Here is a 14,018-nt window from a genome sequence, read left to right on the forward strand (position 1 = left end):
TCAGGCTGCTGAGGAGAACGAGAGAGTTATCGCAGGTGTTTTTTTATTATGTGGATTACCTGCTTACGTTCTCATTGATACTGGTGCATCACATTCATTCATATCTGCGAGATTTGCTAAGCGTCATGCGTTACCTTTCACTTCTTTGGACGTTGTGGTATCTGTTTCCACACCGATGGGTCATTCGGTGCTAGCTAAACGTCTAGTTTTGGGTTGTTCTCTAGAGTTTGAGGGTAATGTTTTAACTGCTAATTTGATGATTCTTGCGATGGAGGATTTTGATTGCATTCTGGGAATAGATGTGCTGACTGTGTTTAGAGCTACTGTGGACTGTTATCAGAAGTTTGTGCAGTTTCGTCCAGTTGAGGGCGACAGTTGTTTTTTCTATGGAGAGGGAGCGCGACCCCCGATGCCTGTGGTTTCTGCTTTGAAAGCCTGTCGTGCTTTAGAGTCGGGCGGGGAAGGCTACCTTATCTATGCTATTGATTCGTCCGCAGATAGTGTCGGTATCAGTGACATTCCAGTGGCTATTTTCCGGATGTTTTCCCGAGGAGATTCCTGGTTTTCCTCCCGTTCGGGAAGTGGATTTCGGCATTGATTTAGTGCCAGGCACGGCACCAATCTCTAGAGCTCCTTATCGTTTAGCTCCATCGGAGATGCAAGAATTGAAACAGCAGTTGCAGGATCTTCTTGACAAGGGGTATATTCGACCCAGTGCGTCCCCGTGGGGAGCACCAGTTCTTTTTGTCAAAAAGAAGGATGGTTCTATGCGGCTCTGCATAGATTATCGGCAGTTGAATCGTGCTACGATAAAGAATAAGTATCCGTTGCCACGGATTGATGATTTATTTGATCAACTGCAAGGTACCTCTGTGTATTCCAAGATTGATTTAAGGTCTGGTTATCATCAGCTTCGGGTTCATCAGGGAGATATATCGAAGACTGCATTCAGGACCCGGTATGGGCATTATGAGTTTCTGGTTATGCCTTTTGGGGTGACGAATGCACCAGCAGTTTTTATGGATCTGATGAATCGGGTATTTCAGGATTTCTTGGATAAGTTTGTTGTGGTGTTTATAGATGATATCTTAATCTATTCGCATGATCAGCAAGAACACGTACAACACTTAAGGATTATTTTACAGACACTTCGCGAGAATCAGCTTTATGCGAAGTTGAGTAAATGTGAGTTTTGGATTGACAGGGTTGTATTCCTTGGTCATGTCATTTCTAGCAAGGGAGTTTTAGTTGACCCGAGCAAGGTGGAAGCGGTATTGAACTGGTCGCGTCCGACGACAGTAGCCGAGATCCGCAGTTTACTGGGATTGGCTGGGTATTATCGCCGTTTCATTGTCAACTTCTCTCAGATTGCTAAGCCACTCACTCAGCTCACTCGAAAAGATGTTTCATTTGAGTGGACATCAGAGTGCGAAGAGAGTTTCTTGGAACTTCGCAGACGTTTGACATCTGCGCCTGTTTTGGCTTTACCGTCTGGATCTGGTGGTTTCAGTGTTTACACCGATGCCTCTTTACAGGGACTAGGGTATGTTCTGATGCAGAATGAGCATGTGATTGCTTATGCGTCGAGACAGTTGAAGCCTCATGAGGAAAAATATCCTGTTCATGATCTGGAATTAGCAGCGATCGTTTTTGCTTTGAAAATCTGGCGCCATTATCTGTATGGTGAGCGATTTGAGATTTTCACTGATCATAAGAGTTTGAAGTATCTGTTCACTCAGGCTGAGTTGAACATGCGTCAGCGTCGTTGGATGGATCTACTCAAGGATTATGATTGTGAGATCAAGTATCATCCAGGATCTGTGAATCTCATGGCCGATGCTCTTAGTCGCAAGGTGAGATTGTCTGCTCTTCAGACTTGTGCTGTATCTGGGATTATTCAGGATTTCTGTTCGATGGGATTCAATTGTAAGCATCGGAAGGGAACAGAGAGTATCCGTGTAGCTACTATTTTGTCTGAGCCAGTTTTGTATTCTCGGATTAGAGATGCTCAGATGTCTGATTCTAAGGTTCAGAAATTAGCTCGGTTGGCTGATGGAGATAATACTTCTGGATTCCACTATCAGTCCGAGGGTCTTTTGTGCTTATCTGGTCGTGTTGTTGTACCGGAAGATGACACTTTGAGGGAGGAGATTTTGTCCCAGGCTCATCGTAGCAAGTTGAGTGTTCATCCGGGGAGCAACAAGATGTATAAGGATTTGAGGACTCGATTTTGGTGGAAAGGTATGAAACGTAATGTTTATCAGTATGTCTCCAAGTGCCTAGTCTGTCAGCAGGTGAAGGCTGAGTATCGACGACCTGGAGGTTTGTTGCAGAATCTTCCTATTCCGGAGTGGAAGTGGGAGCATATCACGATGGACTTCGTGACTCACTTGCCTATGTCTGTGGGGAATAGAGATGCTATCTGGGTGGTAGTGGATCGGCTTACTAAGTCTGCCCATTTTCTTCCGTATAACAGAGATTTCACTTTCGATCGGATGGCACGGTTGTACATTCAGGAGATTGTACGGTTTCATGGTGTGCCCGTGATTATCGTTAGTGACAGAGATCCTCGATTTACATCTAGATTTTGGGGCAGCTTTCAGCAAGCTTTGGGCACTACCTTGAGTTTGAGTACTGCATATCACCCAGAGACTGACGGTCAGTCAGAGAGGACTATTCGTACTCTTGAGGATATGTTGAGATCTTGTGTGATGGATTTCGGGCCAGCTTGGCAGGATCATCTGCCACTGATAGAGTTTGCATACAACAACAGTTTTCATAGGAGTATTGGTATGTCTCCGTTTGAAGCATTGTATGGTCGACGTTGTCGTACTCCTCTGTTCTGGGAGGAAGTCGGAGAACGACAGGTCGAGGGTCCAGAATTGATTCAGCAGGCCATGGACAAAGTTCTTGTGATCAAACAGCGGATTAAGACTGCTCAGGATCGACAAGCGAGTTATGCGAACACCAAGCGCAGACCTCTTCATTTTGATGCAGGCGAGAAAGTGTTTCTCAATGTATCACCTTTTCGGAGGATTCTGAGATTTGGACTCAAGGGTAAGCTATCTCCGAGATTCATTGGTCCTTTTGAGATCTTAGAATGTGTGGGAGATTTGGCCTACAGATTAGCTTTGCCACCGTATCTGTCTAGTGTTCACAATGTGTTTCATGTGTCCTTGTTGAGACGATACGTAGCGGATGAGTCTCATGTTTTGCATCCGACAGAAGTTCAGCTGAATCCGGATTTGTCTTTTGTGGAAAGACCGGTTTCGATCTTAGACCGGAAGGATAAGGTACTGCGGAATAAGACTATTCCTCTTGTCTTAGTGCAGTGGCAGCGCCGAGGTACTGAAGAAGCTACTTGGGAACTAGAGAGTCGCATGCGGTCAGAGCATCCAGAGTTGTTCTAGTTGTAGTATTTTCAGTTATGATTGTAATTTCAGTTGTACTTTCAGTTGTAATTCATTCTTAAGTTGAATGTATTGTTGTTCAGAATTGTCATTCTTCAGACACGATTTCGCGGACGAAATCCTTTTTAGGGGGGGAGAATGTAGTATCCCGATGCCTAATTTGAGTTAATTATTGGACTAATTATATTTCGGTGGGATCGGAAGGACCGAACCGGGTTCGGATCGTCCGAGACAGGTGGCTGGACACGTGGAAGACATGCAGGGTTCGGATCGTCCGATCAGGGTTCGGATCGTCCGAGACAGGTGGCTGGACACGTGGAAGACATGCAGGGTTCGGATCGTTCGATCAGGGTTCGGAAGGTCCGAAGTGTACCGGATCGGATCTTCCGAAGTGGATCGGATCTACCGATCGTTGTCTCTAAATAGAGGCGCGAGGCTTCACTTTTTACTCGCCAATTCCGAGTGTTCCAGAGCGTTTTAGTCGTTTCTGATGGGTTTCTAGTCTTTTCCCGAGGTTCAGGCACTAGCGGGGAGCTACTGGTTTTGTAGCGGAGCTGTGCTCTAGTTGGGAGCTAGTGGCATCAGTGGGCTGACTACGGACGCAGGCTTGATTCTAGGGCTGATTGCTAGGATCTACTGGTTTGAGGTACGAAAGTACTATCCGAGATAGCAGGATTGAGTATGCTTTACTATGTGTTGCATGTTTATATGTTGCATTATTATCTGTCATATGATGCATGGTTTATTATACGACATTTGCATAATCATGTTGGGCCTGATTATCTTTGAGATAGTCTGTTGAGAGGGTGCTCAGCCCTCGTTTGTTGTGGATGGTTGGACCCCGTTGGCCGACGGTGGTCAGGTCACCGGTATATCCACAGGTTTATTTTGGTATGGGAGCCACCTCCTGGTGCGACGGCGCAGAGTGCTACATACCTTGACGTCATTTACCTGAGCAGTATTTCGTTATACCCAGATCCTGGTATCCAGTACATTTTGCATACATGCATGTCATAGTCTTGTATACTCATGCTTTCGGTGCTGAGCGTTTTATGCTCACGTCCTCGGTTTATCTCTGTTTTGGACACCCTATTCGATGGGGCAGGTCTCAGGTTGGACGGTCCAGGAGGGAGTGGACAGGGAGCTGGCAGAGGTTGACTTGTAGTTGTTGGTATTTGTTCTTGGAATTTAGTTCGATCTGGTTGTTTCAGTATTTTGTACTTACAGATTCGATTGGGTTGTATTACTGTTTTTCCGCTGTTTACCTGATTTAGTTTTAAATGTTAATTTTGCATGCTTAAGATCTGATTAGTAGGTGATTCTGGAACGGGTCACTACAAGAAATGAGGTGCTTTATTGCATTTAAATTTCCTACTAATTAGAGAATTAGAATAGGACATGAATACACCATGAAGTGTAATTAGAGATAGTTTGAATGGAGAGTTATCAACCTTTGAAATATTTTAAATGTTGGTCATTATTATTAATTTGCATTGTATATTTTTATTTAAACCTTGCATTTTAATTGTTTAAGATTTTAAACGTTCATTATATTTATTTTAATGCATTAATAAATTAATTTAGTTTAACATTTTGCTTAGAACTTTTGCATGGCATACATGACCTCAATTTAAATGTTTAAATGCTATGTTTAATTTCTTGAATATATTTACCCTATATTAGTTCATCCCCAATTGTTTACACAATTTACTTAAACTTTAATTAAATATTGAACCTAATAGAATTTATTTACTAATTTGACTCTCATTAATTTAATAAATCTTAAAACATTTTTTTCTTCAAATTAAATTATTTCTTGACTTAAATTAAATTTAGGAATATTTGTCTTATTATTAATCTTATCTCAAATCTCCAAACTCCGGTCCGACCTTGCGTATTTATCCTAAAAAGGTGAAACTAAACATCTACTTTTTAAAATAAATAAAACACTTCATATTTTCATAAAAAATTCATTTTTAATTTAAATAATATAAATTATGCATGGCTTATACGTAATCTGATTTTCGGGTTCTACAAACACGGTCAACATGCAGGAAGACAGATTCTTCATATCGAGAGCTAGAGGCTAGAAAAAAACGGTTAAAAGATCTAAAAAAAATATACACATATGTTTATGCAGAAAGAGTTACAGGTATCAATATTTCAGAGAGTACGTTATACGCTTCATTTTTTCGTTGTTTCGCTGTAGGGTAATCATTTTAATGCATCATTGGTGCAGAAAAGGGTTAAGAAACGCAAACTGCGTGAAGATGAAATGGTTAGTCCCACTTCAAGACCCGTGTATAAATGGCGACAGGAAAGGAAACGTTGAATAGAATACTTATATAACGAAGATTTCTTGAATGAGAACCTGAGGAGGGGACGTGCAACAATATCCTGTAGTCATCTGGAAGCAAAATTTTCGTAACTTTGTGGAAACTGCGTGATTTTTTAATCGGAACAACCATAAACGTTGAAACATAATTTTTCTGTGACTGATGTTGGAAACAAAAGTATACTTCAATGTTTTCATAACCGGATCACCTTCATAACCGGACCGGTGATCAAATCGAAAAACACATATTGAATTTATGGTGTGACTGAAAATTGTTATATTATATAAAATATTATAAATAATGAAAAAGATATAGTAACCGATATAGTGATATTTCATGATTTGAAGTTACCAAAAATACTCTGCCATTAGAGCAGTCAGATCCATCAAATTTCACTGCGAAGAACTACAATAATATGTGTAAAGTTTATAGCTTATATTTTCATTGTCGAAATTCTTTTCCATAAAAATATAATAGAAAATAATGGGAAAATAGAGTGTTGTTTTGAATGTTATATATATATATATTTAGAAAACTAACATTTAAAAATATGTTCTATTTAGATAATGTGTAATAAAAGAGTTACTTTGGAGAGAGTTCAAACAAGTTTTATGGTTTATGCATAAGTTTTTAGGTTTGCTACCTTTTGCTATGACAAGCGAGCAAACTTGGCCGCCACACATCGATTTGGTATTTAAAGAATTCGGTGGTGAACCCAAGTTTGTGATTTATTGTTAAATTTGATCGTGAATTATTTAGTTCTGGCCATATTGATAAGTTGTTGTTGATACTGGGTGAGAAAATTGAAGATAAGGCTTTTCTACATTTGATAAAAAGGTTGTTTGAATGTAAGATAGTCAACATTGAATTGGGTGGGGTTTGTTACGCAGGGGTCTGCCTCAAGAATCTATCTTGAGTTCGATGTTGATCAATGTTTACTTTAATGGGTTTGATAAGGAAGTTCAAGAATTACTATTAAACAGGAATAAAGAGATTCCTAAGTTCGTGGAAAATGATCTTGTATCGGCTGAAAGAGATTCAGACCATGTTTTTTTATAAGCCATTGAAGATTTATGCTGTCCGATTATTGGATGAGATATTGATTGTTACTTCAGGAACAAAGATTGATGGCTTTAGAATTGTAGAATAGAGTAGTGAAGTTATTAGAACGTGATTTGGATTTGAGAGTGGATAAACTTACAACTGTCATTAATAGCGCGGTTTACTACAAAAAACGGAAGGCGTAACGACGGTTTTAATAAAACCGTCACCTATCAAATTTAGCGACAATTTACTAACACCCGTCGCTATAATAGCGACGGGTTTATTAAAACCGTCGCTATATTAGCGAAGGTTTTTCATCAACCGTCGCTAATATTGCGACAATTCCACAAACCGTCGCCCATGTGCGATGGTCTTGTATTCTACCGTCGCTATGTTAGCGACCGTTTTCAATCAACCGTCGCTTAATTTTAAAGACGACGGGTTTTATCAAAACAGTAGTTATAGAGCGACAGTTTACATAAACCGTCGCTTAATTTGATAAGCAACGATTTTCATAAAACTGTCGCTATATAGCGACGGTTCAAGCTAAATATAGAGATGCATTTTACGAAACCGTCGCTAAATTTAGCGTCGGCTTTCTAAAAGCGTCGCTAATATTAACGACGGTTTTGTATAAACCGTCGCTTAATATTAACGACGGTTTCTTAAAACCGTCGCTACAAGCGACGTGAGTTGAAAAACTGTCTCTTCTAGAATGCGACGCAGCCTCCATGACGGATCGCGAAACCGTCGTTAAAACCGTCGCCTTACCTTTTTCATTATCTAAATATTAATTCCAAACTATAACAAAAGAATCATTAATATTTTCAATAGCAATCTTCATAGTTTAATCTAAAAATTAATGAAACTCTAATCAAATAATTGCATGCACAATGATATTAGTATTATTAAACATTAAGAGACCTGAGTAAATAAATTTAATGTCATTATCTAATTTTTATGTAACAAAAATCAGCTCAAACAAATGATAAAATATTTTATTTTGTTTAATAAAAAATATCGCCAAAGCCTATTTTTATAAAATTTGTGGTTCGTCTATAATTATCATATGCTAATAAATATTTCTTTATGTTTATAAACCAAATTAATCTTTTAAAATATGATATCATCTCTAACAATTTCATAAATTTGAAATAATAAAATACTATCATATTTAAGTAATTATTCTAGTTAATTATAAGAAAATCATATAAAAATTATTTCTAAATTTTTTAATATAATATCAGGATTTTGTTTTTTTATTTCTGTGATATCATAATTTTTTGTGTTTTGTGTGTATTTGTATACTCAATCAGGAGTAGGTCTTTTGTGAGACGGTCTCACGAATCTTTATCTGTGAGACGGGTCAACCCTACCGATATTAACAATAAAAAATAATACTCTTAGCATAAAAAGTAATATTTTTCATGGAAGATCCAAATAAGAGATCCATCTCACAAAATACGATTCGTGATATCGTCTCACATAAGTTTTTGCACTCAATCCGGAAGGCAATTTTCATGATTGAATTATAATTAATTTAGAAGAATTTTTTTTCCACAATATAAAATACTTTTCATCAAATCAAGATTCTCTGCATTGGTGTCTCCTTTAAACCCTAAGCCTTCACCGCTTTCCACAGGCGAGTCTTCTGTGCTTAATAATTATTTTGAATTTGGTGTAAATACGAAAGAAATCCGTTTTTTTTCCTATACCAATAATCTTCGCTGTTTCACGGTTAAATAATTTCAACTCAAGATTTTTGTTAGCCCTTTATGTTTTCTGTAGTGGTTTTTGCCTTTCTGAAGTGTGTAAATTGATTTTAAAGTTCTGTGAATTTTTTTTGCTAGCATAAAGATGTCGTCTTTAAGGAATGCTATTCCAAGAAAAGCTCACAAGGAGCGCGCTAAACCATAAGTGTGATTATTTTTTGGGGCCATTAATTTCTTTATTGCCCGTTTTGAAATATTTTGACGTATATTTTCGGTTCACTCAATTGATGATTTGTTGTGTGTACCAGGCATTTCAGAAGGAAATTTGGGCTGCTCGAAAAACATAAAGATTATGTCATTCGTGCACGAGCCTATCAACAGAAGGCGCAGACTTTACTAGTAATTTCTACTACCCCGCATCTTGTTGGTTTTGGTAGCATTTTATGAACGAAATTTGGCGAGTTCTTATTTTATGGTAAGTCGCTTCTGCGTGTTTATAACAGAAACTTAAGGAAAAAGCAACATTGAGGAACCCAGATGAATTTTACTTCAAGATGATTAAAACAAAAACTATAGGCGGAGTCCATAAACCTGAGTAAGCTGGAAATTTTTATTTTTATGAGGTTATCTGTTCTCTTTTGAGGATATTTATTTGAGTGTAATTTGAATATTAGCTGTTGAATGTGGATTTTGTGAAGGATCCAGGCTAATAAGTACACTAACGAAGAGCTGATGTTGATGAAGACCCAAGACATTGGATATATTTTTCAGAAGCTTCAAACTGAAAAAAAAGGTTTTATTTTAGAGTTTCTGATTTTGTGGGTCTCGGATTCTCGAGATAGCTGTCATGCAGGTTCTTTATTCTGAAATTTAACTTTTTGGATGCAGAAAATTGAAATACTTAATGGTATGTTGCATTCTCTTGACAATCATTCATCATCCAAACATGTTTATTATGCCGACAACAGGTGAGTGATCAAGCCCTTTTTCTGTTGATTCTTGATAGTTTTCATACCCATTTTTTACAGTAGTCAATTTCATGTTATAACAGTTATGTCACCACCAAATTTTATTATTTTCTCATTATTAGATATGGTCGCTTCTAATAGCTCAATTAATTTATTTCTTCAAAGTCATTTTATTCCCTTCTGCTTTAGAAAGAACGTCTAATATGTAATCTAGGAAATTAAGATAAAACTATCCGAAGGCAAATTTCAAAAGTTCAATAACCAAGGGGCAATGAGACTGTCTTCTCTGGAACTTCTGTTTGAATCACTTGATTCCATGTTTACACTTGTGTTCTGCAAATGACAGATTTTTTTTTTCATCCAAGACAGTGATTTGGTGGTAATGTACTGGTCACACAAAGTATTAATGCATAAAATGGAGCAGGGAAAATATTGCTCAGTAGTATAGCATTTTGAGCTTAGTAGATATTTTTGTGTTTCATGAAGTATGTTGTCTGGCTGTTGATTCTCATTCTAGGGAGGAGGCAAGAGAAGTACGAAAAAAAGTTTCAGAACAAGGGAACCCATCAGCTTTTAAAGACTTGCCTAAAGTTATTTTGAGGTACTGAAAGCTATTTTTTTTAGTCAATTGCCTCCTACGAAATTGGATTACCAGGTTGATAACATGTTTCTACTTGCCTCCCCACAATTAAGATCCCTACCGAGTACCGAATGATATCATTACCGTCAATCCATAAGCAATATTGCAAAAACGAAGTGGACTACAAATTTTCCTTGACAATCAGAAATAATTTACTTTAGTCTGCCTGTCCTCACAGCTCTTTCATTTGTCTCTTCACCACCCATACTTTACCCCATTTAAGTTATCAATGCCTCACTTGTTGATTGAATATGGTGATATTTGGCGCCTTGTCATAATATCTTATTTTTCTTATTGAATTTAGTTTTCAATTTCTACTTCTTTGGTATTCCCTGCTATTGTTCGAGTTTTCTCTTCAAAGACTTTTTTGGATTTGTTGGTCACAAATATATACCAATTGGGAATATAAATCGCATGCTATGTGAGTTAATTATAATTCCATTTATGCGTGCATGATAAATATTTATGGCCGTGTGTCCTTTTTGTCTTGTCTGCACTTTCTATCGGGCTTCTATTTCTTCCCAGAGATCAATACTATCCCGTCAATGTTTGTATAAATTTTATGGGAATTAGGGGATGATACTTTTCTCCATCATTTATCCTTGCCACTTGACGAACTTTGGTTCAAGAAATCGAATTGATGCACAAGTGCTAGAGCATTTAAACCCAACTGACGTTTCTTGTATCATGAACTACTATCTATCATATTCCCTAAAGGGTCTTTCTTGTTGGCAATCGTTGCTGCATTTTCCTAAAATTTAATCCTTTTTTCTATGCTGTATCTTTCTACTTTGATTTTGGATATTTAGTTTTATTCCAAATGACTTTTCTGTTTCTTGTAGAAAATAACTTTATCGAATCAAATGGTTGGTTATCTGTCCGCCGTGCACAAATCCTTTTCCTTTTGATGAGTTTTGCTTTGGTTGATTTCCAATTTTTTATTTCAGTCTCTCCTTGGCTTTAGGCCTTCATATTACTTTTGTTTCTCTTCTACATCGAGGAAGTTAGGCTAGAATTTGTGGTTGAGGAGTTTGGTTTAATCGTGTATAGAAACATGGTCAACATGCAGGAAAACAGATTCTTCATATCGAGAGCTAAAGGATAGAAAAAAACGGTTAAAAGATCTAGAGAAAATATACACGGATATGTCTATGCAGAAAGAGTTACAGGTATCAATATTTCAGAGAGTACGTTATACGCTTCATTTTTTCCTTGTTTCGCTGTAGGGTAATCATTTTAATGCATCATTGGTGCAGAAAAGGGGTAAGAAACACAAACTGCGTGAAGATGAAATGGTTAGTCCCACTTCAAGACCCGTGTATAAATGGCGACAGGAAAGGAAGCGTTGAATAGAATACTTATATAACGAATATTTCTTGAATGAGAACCTGAGGAGGGGACGTGCAACAATATCCTGTAGTCATCTGGGAAGCACAATTTTCGTAACTTTGTGGAAACTGCGTGATTTTTTAATCGGAACAACCGTAAACGTTGAAACATAATTTTTCTGTGACTGATGTTGGAAACAAAAGTATACTTCAATGTTTTCATAACCGGATCACCTTCATAACCGGACCGGTGATCGAATCGAAAAACACATGTTGAATTTATGGTGTGACTGGAAATTGTTATATTGTATAAAATAATAATATAATATTATAAATAATGAAAAAGATATAGTTACCGATATAGTGATATTTCATGCTTTTAAGTTCCCAAAAATACTCTGCCATTAGATCAGTCAGATCCATAAAATTTCACTGCGAAGAACTACAATAATGTGTGTAAAGTTTATAGCTTATATTTTCATTGTCGAAATTATTTTCCATAAAAATATAATAGAAAAAAGTGGGAAAATAGAGTGTTGTTTTGAATGTTTTATATTTATATATATATTTAGAAAACTAACATTTAAAAATATGTTCTATTTAGATATATGTGTAATAAAAGAGTTATTTTGTAGAGAGTTCAAACAAGTTTTACGGTTTATGCATAAGTTTTTAGGTTTGCTACCTTTTGCTATGACAAGCGAGCAAACTTGGGCTGCCACACATCGATTTGGTATTTAAAGAATTCGGTGGTGAACCCAAGTTGGTGATTTATTGTTAAATTTGATCGTGAATTATTTAGTTATGGCCATATTGATAAGTTGTTTTTGATACTGGGTGAGAAAATTGAAGATAAGGCATTTCTAGATTTGATAAAATTTTGAATGTAAGATAGTCAACATTGAATTGCGTGGGGTTTGTTAGGCAGGGGTCTGCCTCAAGAATCTATCTTGAGTTCGATGTTGATCAATGTTTACTTTAATGGGTTTGATAAGGAAGTTCAAGAATTACTATTAAACAGGAATAAAGAGATTCCTAAGTTCGTGGAAAATGATCTTGTATTGGCTGACAGAGATTCAGACCATGTTTTTTTATAAGCCATTGAAGATTTATGTTGTCCGATTATTGGATGAGATATTGATTGTTACTTCAGGAACAAAGATTGATGGCTTAGAATTGAAGAATAGAGTAGTGAAGTTATTAGAACGTGATTTGGATTTGAGAGTGGATAAACTTACAACTGTCATTCATAGCGCGGTTCAGTACAAAAAAAACGGAAGGCGTAGCGACGATTTTATTAAAACCGTCGCCTATTAAATTTAGCGACAATTTACTAAACCGTTGCTATTATAGCGACGGTTTTTCCTATACCGTCGCTATATAGCGACGGTTTTTATTAAAAATGTCGCCTATTAAATTTAGCGACAATTTACTAACACCCGTCGCTATATTAGCGACGGTTTTTCATCAATCGTCGCTAATATTGCGACAATTCAACAAACCGTCGCCCATGTGCGACGGTCTTGTATTCTACCGTCGCTATGTTAGCGACCGTTTTCAATCAACCGTCGCTTAATTTGATAAGCAACGGTTTTCATAAAGCGACGGTTCAAGCTAAATATAGCGACGGATTTTACGAAACCGTCGCTATATTTAGCGACGGGTTTTTAAAATCGTCGCTAATATTAATGACGGTTTTGTATAAACTGTCGCTTAATATTAGCGACGGTTTCTTAAAACCGTCGCAAAAATAGCGACGGTCTTCTTCAAAGAACCGTCGCGAGTTGAAAAACCGTCGCTTCTAGAATGCGACGCAGCCTCCGGTGACGGATCGCGAAACTGTCGCCTTACCCTTTTCATTATCTAAATAATAATTCCAAACTATAACAAAAGAATCATTAATATTTTCAATATCAATCTTCATAGTTTAATCTAAAAATTAATGAAACTCTAATCAAATAATTGCATGCACAATGATATTAGTATTATTAAACATTAAGAGACCTGAAGTAATTAAATTTAATGTCATTATCTAATTTTTATGTAACAAAAATCAGCTCAAACAAATGATAATATATTTTATTTTGTTTAATAAAAAATATCGCCAAAGCCTATTTTTATAAAATTTGTGGTTCGTCTATAATTATCATATGCTAATAAATATTTTTTTATGTTTATAAACCAAATTAATCTTTTAAAATATGATATCATCTCTAACAATTTCATAAATTTGAAATAATAAAATACTATCATATTTAAGTAATTATTCTAGTTAATTATAAGAAAATCATATAAAAATTATTTCTAAATTTTTTAATATAATATCAAGATTTTGTTTTTTTATTTCTATGATATCATAATTTTGTGTGTTGTGTGTGTATTTGTATACTCAATCAGGAGTAGGTCTCTTGTGAGACGGTCTCACGAATCTTTATCTGTGAAACGGGTCAATCCTACCGATATTAACAATAAAAAATAATACTCTTAGCATAAAAAGTAATATTTTTCATGGAAGATCCAACAAATAAGAGATCTATCTCACAAAATACGATTCGTGATATCGTCTCACATAAGTTTTTG

At 36.5% G+C, this 14,018-nt stretch overlaps 1 pseudogene; it reads left to right on the forward strand.

Annotated features, from left to right (window-relative positions):
- The first annotated feature begins 8,647 nt into the window (after positions 1-8,647).
- On the forward strand, positions 8,648-11,621 carry LOC140803535 (probable U3 small nucleolar RNA-associated protein 11; annotated as a pseudogene).
- Positions 11,622-14,018: the final 2,397 nt, after the last annotated feature.

The sequence above is a fragment of the Primulina eburnea genome, chromosome 10, assembly GCF_022965805.1.
Source record: "Primulina eburnea isolate SZY01 chromosome 10, ASM2296580v1, whole genome shotgun sequence".
Taxonomy (NCBI): Eukaryota; Viridiplantae; Streptophyta; class Magnoliopsida; order Lamiales; family Gesneriaceae; genus Primulina; species Primulina eburnea.